Source organism: Sinocyclocheilus grahami, unplaced genomic scaffold, assembly GCF_001515645.1.
Source record: "Sinocyclocheilus grahami isolate Dianchi unplaced genomic scaffold, SAMN03320097.WGS_v1.1 scaffold1007.1, whole genome shotgun sequence".
NCBI classification, from domain to species: Eukaryota; Metazoa; Chordata; class Actinopteri; order Cypriniformes; family Cyprinidae; genus Sinocyclocheilus; species Sinocyclocheilus grahami.
This window is the reverse complement of record NW_015506186.1, coordinates 196,903-209,701: the sequence shown is the minus strand read 5'-3', so window position 1 is coordinate 209,701 and position 12,799 is coordinate 196,903.

Here is a 12,799-nt window from a genome sequence, read left to right as displayed (position 1 = left end):
TATAGATGGAATAGGAATAGAATAAAATAAAATAAGTTGTAGGGATGTACTAGGGTTTAGGGTGATAAATAAGTATAAGGTTATTGCACATACTGTTCTTTAATTGCACAATGGGAGAACATTAATTGTTCATTAACTGTTCAGATGCAGCAAGACTGCACAAACGATCCCAATTAGCAAAACGAAACACGTTTTTGTGCTGATCTTCTGCAATAACACTACACTTTCTGATGCACTCACTTTATCAATTGTGATTTGTGAATATGGGAGTGAAATGTACATGCATAATGTGAAAACTGCATCAACAAGTTGCGATCAGATGCAAGATTGACTGGAGAGGGTTGTAAAGTGAGACGTGATTGTAGGAGTGTTTTCAATTTGTGTCCCTGGAGCACAAAAGCAGTGTTAAGTCGCTGGGGGATATTTGTAGCAATAGCCAACAATACATTGTATGGGTCACAATTATACATTTCTCTTTTAGGCCAAAAATCATTAGAATATTAAGTAAAGATCATGTTCCATGAAGATATTTTGTAAATGTCCTACCGTAAATATATCAAAACTTAATTTGTGATTAGTAATATGCATGGCTAAGAACTTCATTTGGACAACTTTAAAGATGATTTTCTCAATATTTAGATGTTTTTGCACCCTCAGATTCCAGATTTTCAAATATTGTCCGATCCTAACAAACCATACATCAATGGAGAGCTTATTTATTCGACTTTCAGATGATGCATACATCTCAATTTTTAAAAAATTTACCCTTATGACTGGTTTTGTGCTCCAGGGTCACATATGTTGTGCATTAGAAGGAATTTCATTGTCTGGAGGAAGTGTTTTTACTGGAACACCTGCAGTAGAGCGTCTCTCAGCGTCACTTTCCTGTTGTTGAGCTCAGTTTCCTTTCAGTGAATGCTGCATTGCAGTACCCTTATGACTGGTTTTGTGCTCCAGGGTCACATATGTTGTGCATTAGAAGGAATTTCATTGTCTGGAGGAAGTGTTTTTACTGGAACACCTGCAGTAGAGCGTCTCTCAGCGTCACTTTCCTGTTGTTGAGCTCAGTTTCCTTTCAGTGAATGCTGCATTGCAATTTATTCATTCATTCTCTCTCAGTGACACTGAGTTGTGCTGGCCTGGTGATCAGGTTCAGCTCCGCTCCGAACACACACATAAACACACACACACCGCCTGCAAAGTTTGTTTGGTCAGTCGGGTCTTTTTTTAGATATTTCCAGCCCGGAGCTGAAATTACTTTGACCCTGGAGTCTATATCAGGCTCGGATAAAGATAGGCAGGAAATCCCTGTTGAGGGAAGCGCACATCATCACCGCAGATATTAATAGAGGTTTGTTTCAGAGCTGTTGACGTGCTAATGACAGCAGCTTCCTCCTGTCCGTCTGAGTCACAGCTACGCCCCCTTCTGCTTTCCAGCTACCCATGACAAAACCCGCAGTCACACACACACACACACTCACACACACTCACACGTCATGTATGAGCAGCCACTACACACCAGTGCTATATGAAGGAACTATTACCACAATGTTTGTATAATGAACTACTGTGTAAATCTATTTATGAAGTATTTTCCTAAATAAAAGGTCTCTGCTATGTGCTGTCTGTTCACTGTTCCTCCACATCAAGATTTTAGGCTAAAGTCATCATAAAATACATTATTCCTAAATTACACTATATTTCTATAGTCCACTATTTACTGAAAACTAACTTTGCAACTACGTCAACTAACTCTTATTAGAGTATTAGTAGACTTAGGTTATGTTTAGGTTAGGGTTAGTTGAATAAGTTAACTTATTACTTGCAGTATACATTATATCTATTGAGGGCAGGGTTATTAGTAGAAACTAAAATCACAAAGAAAAAAAAACATTTTGATACTTGAGGAAAAATCATTAACTATAATAATAATAATATACAATAAAATAAATAAAACAAATAGAAAACAAACTTATTTTATTTCAGTTTCCAATGCAACATTTCTAATTTTCATTTAGTTTAACTTGATGTACTAAAACAAACAAGTAAATAAATAAATAAAATTACAACTGAAATAAATTAAGAAAGCTATATATATATATATATATATAAATAAGACTAAAACTAATAAAAATGACAAAACCACACAGTAAACTAAAACTTCAACTAAAATGAGCATGAAAGCAGAAAATGTGAAAATAAAATCTACTTCAAAATATTAACAAAAGCTATGATATTATCTCAGTGATACTGGTTGAGGACCCTCGAAATAAAGTGTTAGCAGACATAAAACAAATGAATACTCTAATGACTGCTAGTTGACACGTAGTTACAAAGTTACTCATAATCTGTAAAATCTCTAAAACAACATCTAAATAAAGTGTTACCGATTCTAAAGTAGTTTCCTTGATAACCTGAAAAGGAAATTGTTCATCTCTAAAATGACTTTTCCACTGACATCAGCCTTAGGTTTTTGGATAATAGCAGACAATATCAAATATGCATTTAGTCACTGTTTTAGGAAACTCACACGCGGTTTGGCTGCATTCTGATGTCTCACACCCACTTTTCACACTGCAAAAAAATGATTTTCTTAGTATTTCTGTCTTGTTTTCTAGTATAAATATCTAAACATTCTTGAATCAAGATGAATTTACTTGACAAGTAAAATTATTTAAGATATTAAGTCTTGTTTTCAAAAAAAAAAAAATTTTTTTTTTACAAAATTGTGTTAGTTTTTGCTTAAAACAAGCAAAAATATCTGCCAATGGGGTAAGACAAATAATCTTAACTCAAAGACTAAACAAGATTATTTTTCTTGCACCATTGGCAGATATTTTTGCTTGTTTTAAGCAAAAACTAACACAATTTTGATAAATTTAACAAAAAAAAAATTACAAAAAAAGTAAGTGTTTATGCTTGACTTAAAATGACAAGTTTAGTTACTTCGGATATTTAAGTTATCTGAACAAATTTCGGAAAATATATTTATAAACTTGTTTATGTAAAAAATCTTTGACATTAAACGTAGTATCTGAACATACTTTCCCACTCAAATGCTATATTTGAATACTTCTGTCATTAAAGCAGAAACGTTTGACATTTGAATTTGATTATTCATTCTTATTTTGTGAATGTAATGGAAACTTGTCATTAATATTTTTGAGCTCAGCATCATCAAATTGGAGTTTTTTTGTAAATTAGCAGAATTTTTATTGGGTTGCAGGGCTGTGTAATATCCCTTTCTCTCTGAGGTCATAATTTGGTTTAATTTATTTTTCGCCTGACAGGTGTTCTTGACAGGTAAGTCTTCGATGTAATCCTGTCCTTGTGATGTGTAGGACGTTCTTGTTTTCACATGAACATGTAATTACCAGAAACGAGATGAGAATCATGTGTTTGAAGAGAGGCTTTGTTTTCTGTGGAATCTCTGAGACAATAGCTGTGTTCATCATCATCATCATCGGGCTGAAGAATGAGGAAAACTCTCGGAAACTTCCCACTTCCCTGAAGTCATAATTACCAGTTTGTCCTGTTCAGGTGCTTTGTTTTCAGAAAGTACAGGAATCAACAAGGAAATTATTAAAGCCTGAAAATATTCAACCAATATCTAGTGGATTTTGAATAAAATGCAGCATCTCATTCATTGACAGTCATATAAACGTAACTTGCACATTTGCACTGCAAAAAATTATTTTAGTTTTTTAGTTTTGTTTTCTAGCATAAATATCTCAACATTCTTGAATCAAGATTAATTTACTTGATAAGTGAAATGATTTAAGATATTATGTCTTGCTTTACGCAAAAAAAAAAAAGGTTAGTTTTTCCTTAAAACAAGCAAAAATATCTGCCAATGGGGCAAGAAATATCATCTTGTTTAGCGTTTGAATTAAGATTATTTTTCTTACCCCATTGGCAGATATTTTTGCTTGTTTTGTAAAATTGTCATGCTTACGTGCTGGAATGAAGACAGAAGAGCATACGACGAAGATAATGTCAATTATTTTTAATAAATCCACAGGGAAAGATGAAGGGAATATCCACACATGAAGGGTAACCACATACAATAACCGACAACTCAGAGAACTAAAGGAAGGGAATTTATACAAACAGAAGAGGAGCTAATGACTAATTAACAAGACACAGGTGAAAGGAGGTTAACTAATGAAGACACAACGAGGACAGGAACAGGAATGACCAAATATGGGCACATGAGGGAGAAAACACAACCAAAAGTCCAATACTGTGACATTCGCCCCCCACCCTCCCGGAAGGCGCAATCTCGCGCCATGGAGAAAAAGGGATGGGACTTAGGAGGAGGACAAAGGAGTGGAAGTGGGATGGAAACAGGGGATGGCAAAGGGCTGGAAGGAAGGCAGGCAGACAGACAAGACAGGTGGCGGTTCTGGCGGAGGACGGACTCCCGGGAGGAGGACGACAACCAACAACAGAGTCCAGGGTGGTGATGACAGAGGGAGGAGCCATGGAGGAGACAGGCAGATCAGATGGAGGGAGGAGCCAGGGTGACAACAGAAGGGAATTGGAGCAGGAGGAGTCAGGCGGGATCCAGGCCGCAGCCATGAAAGCAACCCATGGTGGAGCCGACAGAGAGAGGAGCCATGATGGCGGAAGGGCTGACGACTCCAGGGGGCTGGCGGAGCAGGTGGAGGAGGAGCCCGAGGTGGAGACAGAGAGCTGATGAGCCCGGGCGACAGGCCAAGGCGGAGCAGGCGGGGATCCAGAAGGCCGCGGTGGAGCCGGAGCGACAGAGGATCGAGGAGGAGCCGAAGGGAAGGAGGAGCCAGACAGAGCAGGAGGGACTGAGGGACGAGGTGTAGCCGGAGGAAAGGAGTCCTAAGGCGGCGGATGGTCGACGACAGACCAAGGCGGAGCCGGAGGGATGAGGGAGCCCGGCAGAGTTGGTGGACTGACGGGCCACAGCGGAGACGAGGGAGCTAGGAGCCATGGTGGAGCAGCTGGGTCGAAGGGCCGAGGCGGAGTCCGGGACACAGAGGCTGGAGGCGGAGACAAGGGGTCCTCCAGCCATGACGCCGATGGAGACTGGAAGACCCGCGGCGAATCAAGCGCACAGATGGTGGGCTGAGGGTGAGCAGAGGGGTTGACAGGAGCCAGCGGTGGCGGAAAAGGCAGGAAAGGGAGGGTTGGTGGGAATTTGTGAGCACCAGTTTTTTCAGGGATGGTGTGTGCTGCCCACACACACCAGAAGGCCACTCCCAGCACCAGGAGCGCCAGCGATAGGGGAATGACCTCCATGGTCATTTCAGGACTGGCAGATGGTTCAGGGCAGACAGACAGTTCAGACGAAGGCGGAAGAGGGGGCATGTCTGCATAAATATCTGAATTGTCCACTGAGCTCAGCTCACCCTCAGCCATGGTGCAGTGGGTGGAGCTTCCCTCCGCGCTCTCGCTGTTGAGAAATGACTCTTTCCCCTGTGGCGAGCACTGTAGCCGGCTCTCGCACCTGGTCTGACATCACGGGTTCTGGCTCCGGGGCGATCCTTAGCTCTGTCACTCTCTTTGGCGATGGCTCGTCGGTCGCGGCGGGCTAGGGCTCTCCGTCATCGGTGGGCTCAGGCTCTTGCTCTGCGCAGCGGGGTGATGGTGGGCTGGGCTCTGGGTCAGGAGTGGGACTGGTGAGACGCTCCTCGGCAGGGCCGATGGTGAACGGCGAGTTGTTGCTCACCAGCACCCACTCCACAAAGGCAGTGAAAGAATCCCGAGGTCCACCTCCGGACAACCGCGCTCTGCACAGGCTCATCAGGAAGAACGTGCAGAGGCTGCTGTCTGGGAAACTGGAGTGGTTGTGATCTCCACGAAGATCGCCGAATGGACCTCAAGAGGCATCCTCTTCTGCTCCAACAGAAGGAGGAGGTAATTGGGATTATCCATAACAAATATAAAAACGGAAACAAAACGGAGAGAAGGGGGCGCAGCTTACTTATTTACTTGAGGTCGGTTATTCTGTCACGCTTACGTGCTGGAATGAAGACAGAAGACCGTACAACGAAAATAATCTTAATTATTTGTAATAAATCCACATGAACAAAGACAGCATATTAACCAGGATATTAACGGATAAAAGAAAGTGCACTGCGCCGTATGATAGAATTCTGAAGTGTGCATTTGATGGACGCTTTACTGTCCCATGAGGCCATTCATACCAACCATATTCATGCTATATAGAGCATACTTTTTGATACGGCTGCCAAGTAAGCTTCAAACCAAACGTAGTTCTCTTGAGCTTTTCTCATTGAGCGTTTGAGTCACTCCATTCACTTCCATTCTGCTCTTCAGCCTATGAAGACAAAACACAACCGATCACTGGAGTACTGAACAGAACTGTGTGTGTATACCTGATATTTATCACGTTGTGGGGACCAAATGTCCCCACAAGTATAGTAATACTAGTAAATTTTGACCTTGTGGGGACATTTTTTAGGTCCCCATGAGGAAACAAGCTTATAAATCATACAGAATTAGTTTTTTTGAGAAAGTAAAAATGCACAAAGTCTCCTGTGAGGGGTAGGTTTAGGGGTAGGGTTGGTGTAGGACAATAGAATATACGGTCTGTACAGTATAAAAACCATTACGCCTATGGAATGTCCCCATAAAACATGGAAACACAACATGTGTGTGTGTGTGTGTGTGTGTGTGTGTGTGAGCGTGTGCGCGTTTTTGTGACAAATGAGGACATAAATTTGTATAATGACAAAGGTATGACAGGTATTACAAGGAGAAGGTGACTTTTCAGGACATTACCCCATGTCCCCACTTTTCAAAACGCTTATAAATCACACAGAATGGAGTGTATTGAAAATCTGAAATAGCACAAAGTCTCCTGTGAGGGGTAGGTTTAGGGGTAGGGTTGGTGTAGGACAATAGAATATACGGTCTGTACAGTATAAAAACCATTACGCCTATGGAATGTCCCCATAAAACATGGAAACACAACATGTGTGTGTGTGTGTGTGTGTGTGTGTGTGTGAGCGTGTGTGTGTGAGAGAGTGTGTGTGTACTATAACCTAACCCTAACACTGCAAGAAATTATGTTCTTCCTCAGTATTTCTGTCTTGTTTTCCAGTACAAATATCTAAATATCCTTAAATCAAGACACATTTACTGGAGAAACAAAATGACAGAATATATTAAGTACTGCTCTCTGAGAAATGTATCAACATTAAGTATAGGCTTAAAAAAAACTCTGGGGTCAGAAAAATAAACTTGATTCAAATGAAAACAGGATTATTCTTCTGACCACATTAGCAGATTGTCTATTAATTTTTTAGGAAACATTTTTTTAAGGAAATATGCTCAGTCATTTTGGTTTTCCAGTAAATGTATCTTGAGTTAAGAACATTTAGATATTTGTATTGGAAAACAAGACAAAAATCCAGACAAACATAATTTCTTGCAATGAAAATAATTAAAAACATATATTTTCTTTCTTTCTTTATTTTTTTTTTACCATTTTAGTTATTTATTTATTTTGTACAAATGATGACAACATGAAAAGGAGGTTTTGGGAGGTTTTCTCATGTTTAACTCACTTATGAGTATTTGACTCTGTTTAGTACAAGCACACAGAACATGATGACATCAGCATTACTAACAGCATTTCTTCTGTTGAAGTGAAATCAAAGGAATTCTGAATGAAATTAGCAGCAGATGGAAACAGACTGGAACGCAGACAGACCAAACAAATCAGACACAGCCGATCTCACAGGATCAAAACAAATCATTCCACTCGTGTTTGTTTGACTGATGTTACACCCGTCCTGATCACTGTCTGGATCTCTCTCTCTCTCTCTCACACACACACACACACACACACACACACACACACACACACTCACACTCACACACTCACACACACACACACACACACACACTCGCACACACACACACACACACACACATACACACAAACACACACTCATACACACTAGTCACACCTGATCAAGATCTGTGTTGAATCTGAGGCCTGCACTGCAAAAACAATTTCAGTTTTTGTCTTGTTTTCTAGTATAAATATCTAAAAATTCTTGAATCAAGATGAATTTACTGTACAAGTAGAATGACTTAAGATATTATGTCTTGTTTTGTGTAACAAGCAAAAACTAAAAAAATGTTGATACTTTTTTTAGAAAACAAGACTTAATATCTTAAATCATTTTACTGTCATTTACATCATGTAAAAGCATCTTGATTCAAGAATGTTTAGATATTTATACTAGAAAACAAGACAGAAATACTAAGTAAGAGAATAATGTTTTGCAGTGTGAATGTAGATTCTGCTGGATCACATGGTTCTCTGCTGCTTTGTCATGTTAAAGGAAACACAGTAAGCAGATGAGCAGATATCTGAGCCAGATGATTAAAGCAGAATGAAAAGAGCGAGAGTTCAGCGAGTCTTTCATAGTCGCCCAGAGGCCAACAAACACGCTTCACACACAAGCGCATCAGAGACGCTCCTCACAGCAGCTTTTTCCAGGATTTTACTCCTTTGTGCTTCTGCTTCACCCTGCAGCCCTGAAACTGGAATTCTGTAAACATGAACAAAGAGCTTCACTCAGTTTACTGAACACCCATCCACCGCCCCGCTGCTCTCACACAAGCTTGTTGTTGCTGTTTGTGTTTGTTTTTAGTTGTCAAGTGTTTTTGAGAAGCTGAGATTTGTGGAAATGGATCGGATCTCATTCAGTCTGATCTATTCCTGCGCAAAGATATATCAGTCAAGAACAGTTTGTATGCTGATGAGGGTGATTGAGCCGTTCATGTGGTTTTGATGCACCAAACCTCAGGTGTGTTTCAGAAAGTACCTCGGCTTTTACTGTCATTTAGAGCTCAATTTCATACAGGAACATCCGGGTCCGGGTTTTCAGTCTTTCCTATTCCCTGATCCTTAGAGCGAGAAACTCCACTCCGAATGTTCCTGGAGAGAGAAAATAGAGCAGGAGAGAAATCAATCACACACAACACATCCATATGAACTCTGAAACACACACACGCACAAAGTTGTCCCCAATAGGGGTTTAGAAAATACCTAATATTCAGTAATATTACTGATTTGACAGCACTGACACTATCAGATTGTCACGCCCATGGACTGTCCTTGTGTTCCTGTCTTGTGTTTTGCTTCCCATGTGCTCCCCGTGACCCAGTTTCTCCCTTGTTGATTGTGTTCATAGAGGTCCAGTGTTAAACGTCTATTCCCCGTACTACGTGTGTGTTCCTACCTGTCTCATGTGAGTCTTTGTTTGGATGAATAAAGACTGTTCTTCATGAATTATCCTATGTCTCCTCGCTCCCTCGCTCCCGCACAGTAGCTCCCGTGACAGACACTGGACCTGCAAACAGTAAGCGGCGCCCCTTCTCCCGTTTTTTTTTGTTTCCGTTTTTTTGAAAGTTTGTTTTTTTTGCCCGTTCCCCGTGGTGATGGAAACCGCCGCAAGATTCACTGCCCTAGCCCACAAGGATCTGCCCTGAGTTTGTCTGGGAATTCTGCGGGCTCGCCGTTAAGACGGCTTTGGATGACGCCACACTTAATTCACTGTTCTGGATCTGTCTGGAGAGTGTCCGGCCCCGATCCAGAACCAGCTCTGTGTCAAGCCTGCCAGCCACTCCATCGTCAAGTCCGCCGGCCGATTCACTCCCAAGACCTTATATGACAGCAGCCCACTCCTTAACCTCCAACCAAAGGAGGAATATGAGGAGGAAAAGACCGTTGGCTACAGCCCCTGAGTCCACTCCAGTGTCGGTTCCAGCCCCTGACCAGAGTCAAGAGAGGGCTGCTGTTTCCACGTTGAACCCAGGGAGGGCTCCAGTTCCCAAGTCAAGCCCAGAGAAAGACTCTGTTCCCAAGTTAAGCCCAGAGAGGGCTCCTGTTCCTAGGTCCTGTCCAGAGAGAGAGCTCCTGTTCCCAAGTTAAGCCCAGAGAGGGCTCCTGTTCCCATGTCCAGCCCAGAGAGGGGTCCTGTTCCCCTGTCCAGCCCAAAGAGGGCTCCTGTTCCCACGTCCAGCCCAGAGAGAGACTCTGTTCCCATGTCCAGCCCAGAGAGGGCTCCTGTTCCCACGTCCAGCCCAGAGAGAGACTCTGTTCCCAAATCCAGCCCAGAGAGGGTTCCTGTTCCTAAGTCCAGCCCAGAGAGGGCTCCTGTTCCCATGTCCAGCCCAGAGAGAGACTCTGTTCCCCCGTCCAGCCCAGAGAGGCTCCTGTTCCCCCATCCAGCCCAGAGAGGGCTCCTGTTCCCACGTCCAGCCCAGAGAGAAACTCTGCTCCCCTATCCAGCCCAGAGAGGCTCCTGTTCCCCTGTCCAGCCCAGAGAGGGCTCCTGTTCCCACGTCCAGCCCAGAGAGAAACTCTGTTCCCAAATCCAGCCCAGAGAGGGTTCCTGTTCCTAAGTCCAGCCCAGAGAGGGCTCCTGTTCCCATGTCCAACCCAGAGAGAGACTCTGTTCCCCCGTCCAGCCCAGAGAGGCTCCTGTTCCCCCATCCAGCCCAGAGAGGGCTCCTGTTCCCACGTCCAGCCCAGAGAGAAACTCTGTTCCCAAATCCAGCCCAGAGAGAGCTCCTGTTCCAATGTCCATCCCAGAGAGAGACTCTGTTCCAAAGTTAAGCCTAGAGAGGGCTCCAGTTCCCACGTCCAGCTCAGAGAGGGCTCCTGTTCCCCTGTCCAGTCCAGAGAGGGCTCCTGTTCCCACGTCCAGCCCAGAGAGGGCCGCTGTTCCCATGTCTGGCCCAGGTAGGGCCACAATTCCTGAGTCAAGTCCAGGGAGGGCTGCTGCCCCTACGTCAGGCCAACGGAGGGCCTCGGAACCCGAGTCAAGCCCAGGGAGGGCCGTTGTTCCTACACCTGAACCACAGAGGGCCTCGGAACCCAAGATTTCCCCCAAGGAATTTTGTGGGGGGGCTATAGGGCTCCGGCTGTAGAGGCCGGGCAGAGTGAATTGCCAGCTCAGCCATGGCTCCCCGAGTCTGCCTGCTCCACAATGGCCCCCTGAACTACCAGCTCTGCAATGGCCCCCTGAACTACCAGCTCCGCCATGGCCCCCTGAACGGCAAGCTCCGCCATGGCCCCCTGAACTACCAGCTCCGCCATGGCTCCCTGAACTGCCAGCTCCGACATAGCCCCCTGAACTGCCAGCTCCGCCATGGCCCCCTGAACTACCAGCTCTGCCATGGCTCCCTGAACTACTAGCTCCAACATGGCTCCCTGAACTACCAGCTCCGCCATGGCTCCCTGAACTACTAGCTCCAACATGGCTCCCTAAACTGCCAGCTCCGCCATGGCCCCCTGAACTACAAGCTCAGACATGGCCCCCTGAACGGCAAGCTCCGCCATGGCCCCCTGAACTACCAGCTCCGCCATGGCTCCCTGAACTGCCAGCTCCGACATAGCCCCCTGAACTGCCAGCTCCGCCATGGCCCCCTGAACTACCAGCTCCGCCATGGCTCCCTGAACTGCCAGCTCCGACATAGCCCCCTGAACTGCCAGCTCCGCCATGGCCCCCTGAACTACCAGCTCCGCCATGGCTCCCTGAACTGCCAGCTCCGACATAGCCCCCTGAACTGCCAGCTCCGCCATGGCCCCCTGAACTACCAGCTCCGCCATGGCTCCCTGAACTGCCAGCTCCGACATAGCCCCCTGAACTGCCAGCTCCGCCATGGCCCCCTGAACTACCAGCTCTGCCATGGCACACTGAACTCTCAGCTCCGCCATGGCCCCTGAACTGCCAGCTTCGCCATGGCCCCTTGAACTGCCAGCTCCGCCATGGCTCCCTGATCTGCCAGCTCCGCCATGGCCCCCTGAACTGCCAGCTCTGCCATGGCCCCCTGAACGGCCAGCTCCGCCATGGCCCCCTTAACTGCCAGCTCCTCCATGGCCCCCTGAACTACCAGCTCTACCATGAACCCCTGAACTGCCAGAAGCTCTGCCATGAACCCCTGAACTGCCAGCTCCGACATGGCCCGCTGAACTGCCAGCTCCTCCATGGCCCCCTTAACTGTCAGCTCCGACATGGCCCTCTAAACTGCCAGCTCCGCCATGGCCCCCTGAACTGCCAGCTGCGCCATGGCCCCCTTAACTGCCAGCTCCGCCATGGCCCCCTGAGCAACCATCTCCGCCATGGCCCCCTGAACTACCTGCTCCGACATGGCCCCCTGAACTGCCAGCTCGGACATGGCTCCCTGATCTGCCAGCTCCGCCATGGCTCCCTGAACTGCCAGCTCCGCCATGACCCCCTGAGCTACCAGCTCCGCCATGGCCCCCTGAGCTACCAGCTCCGACATGGCTCCCTGAACTACCACTTCCGCCATGGCCCCCTGAACTACCAGCTCCGCCATGGCCCCCTGAACTACCAGCTCTGACATGGCCCCCTGAACTGCCAGCTCCGACATTGCGCCATGGCTCCCTGAACTGCCAGCTCCGCCATGACCCCCTGAGCTACCAGCTCCGCCATGGCCCCCTGAGCTACCAGCTCCGACATGGCTCCCTGAACTACCACTTCCGCCATGGCCCCCTGAACTACCAGCTCCGCCATGGCCCCCTGAACTGCCAGCTCCGACATAGCCCCCTGAACTACCAGCGCCGCAATGGCCCCCTGAACTGCCAGCTCCGACATGGCGACCCTGAACTGCCAGCTCCGAAATGGCCCCCTGAACTGCCAGCTCAGACATGGCCCCCTGAACTGCCAGCTCCGCCATGGCCCCCTGAACTGCCAGCCCCGAAATGGCCCCCTTAGCTGCCAGCTCCGCCATGGCACCCTTACCTGCCAGCTCC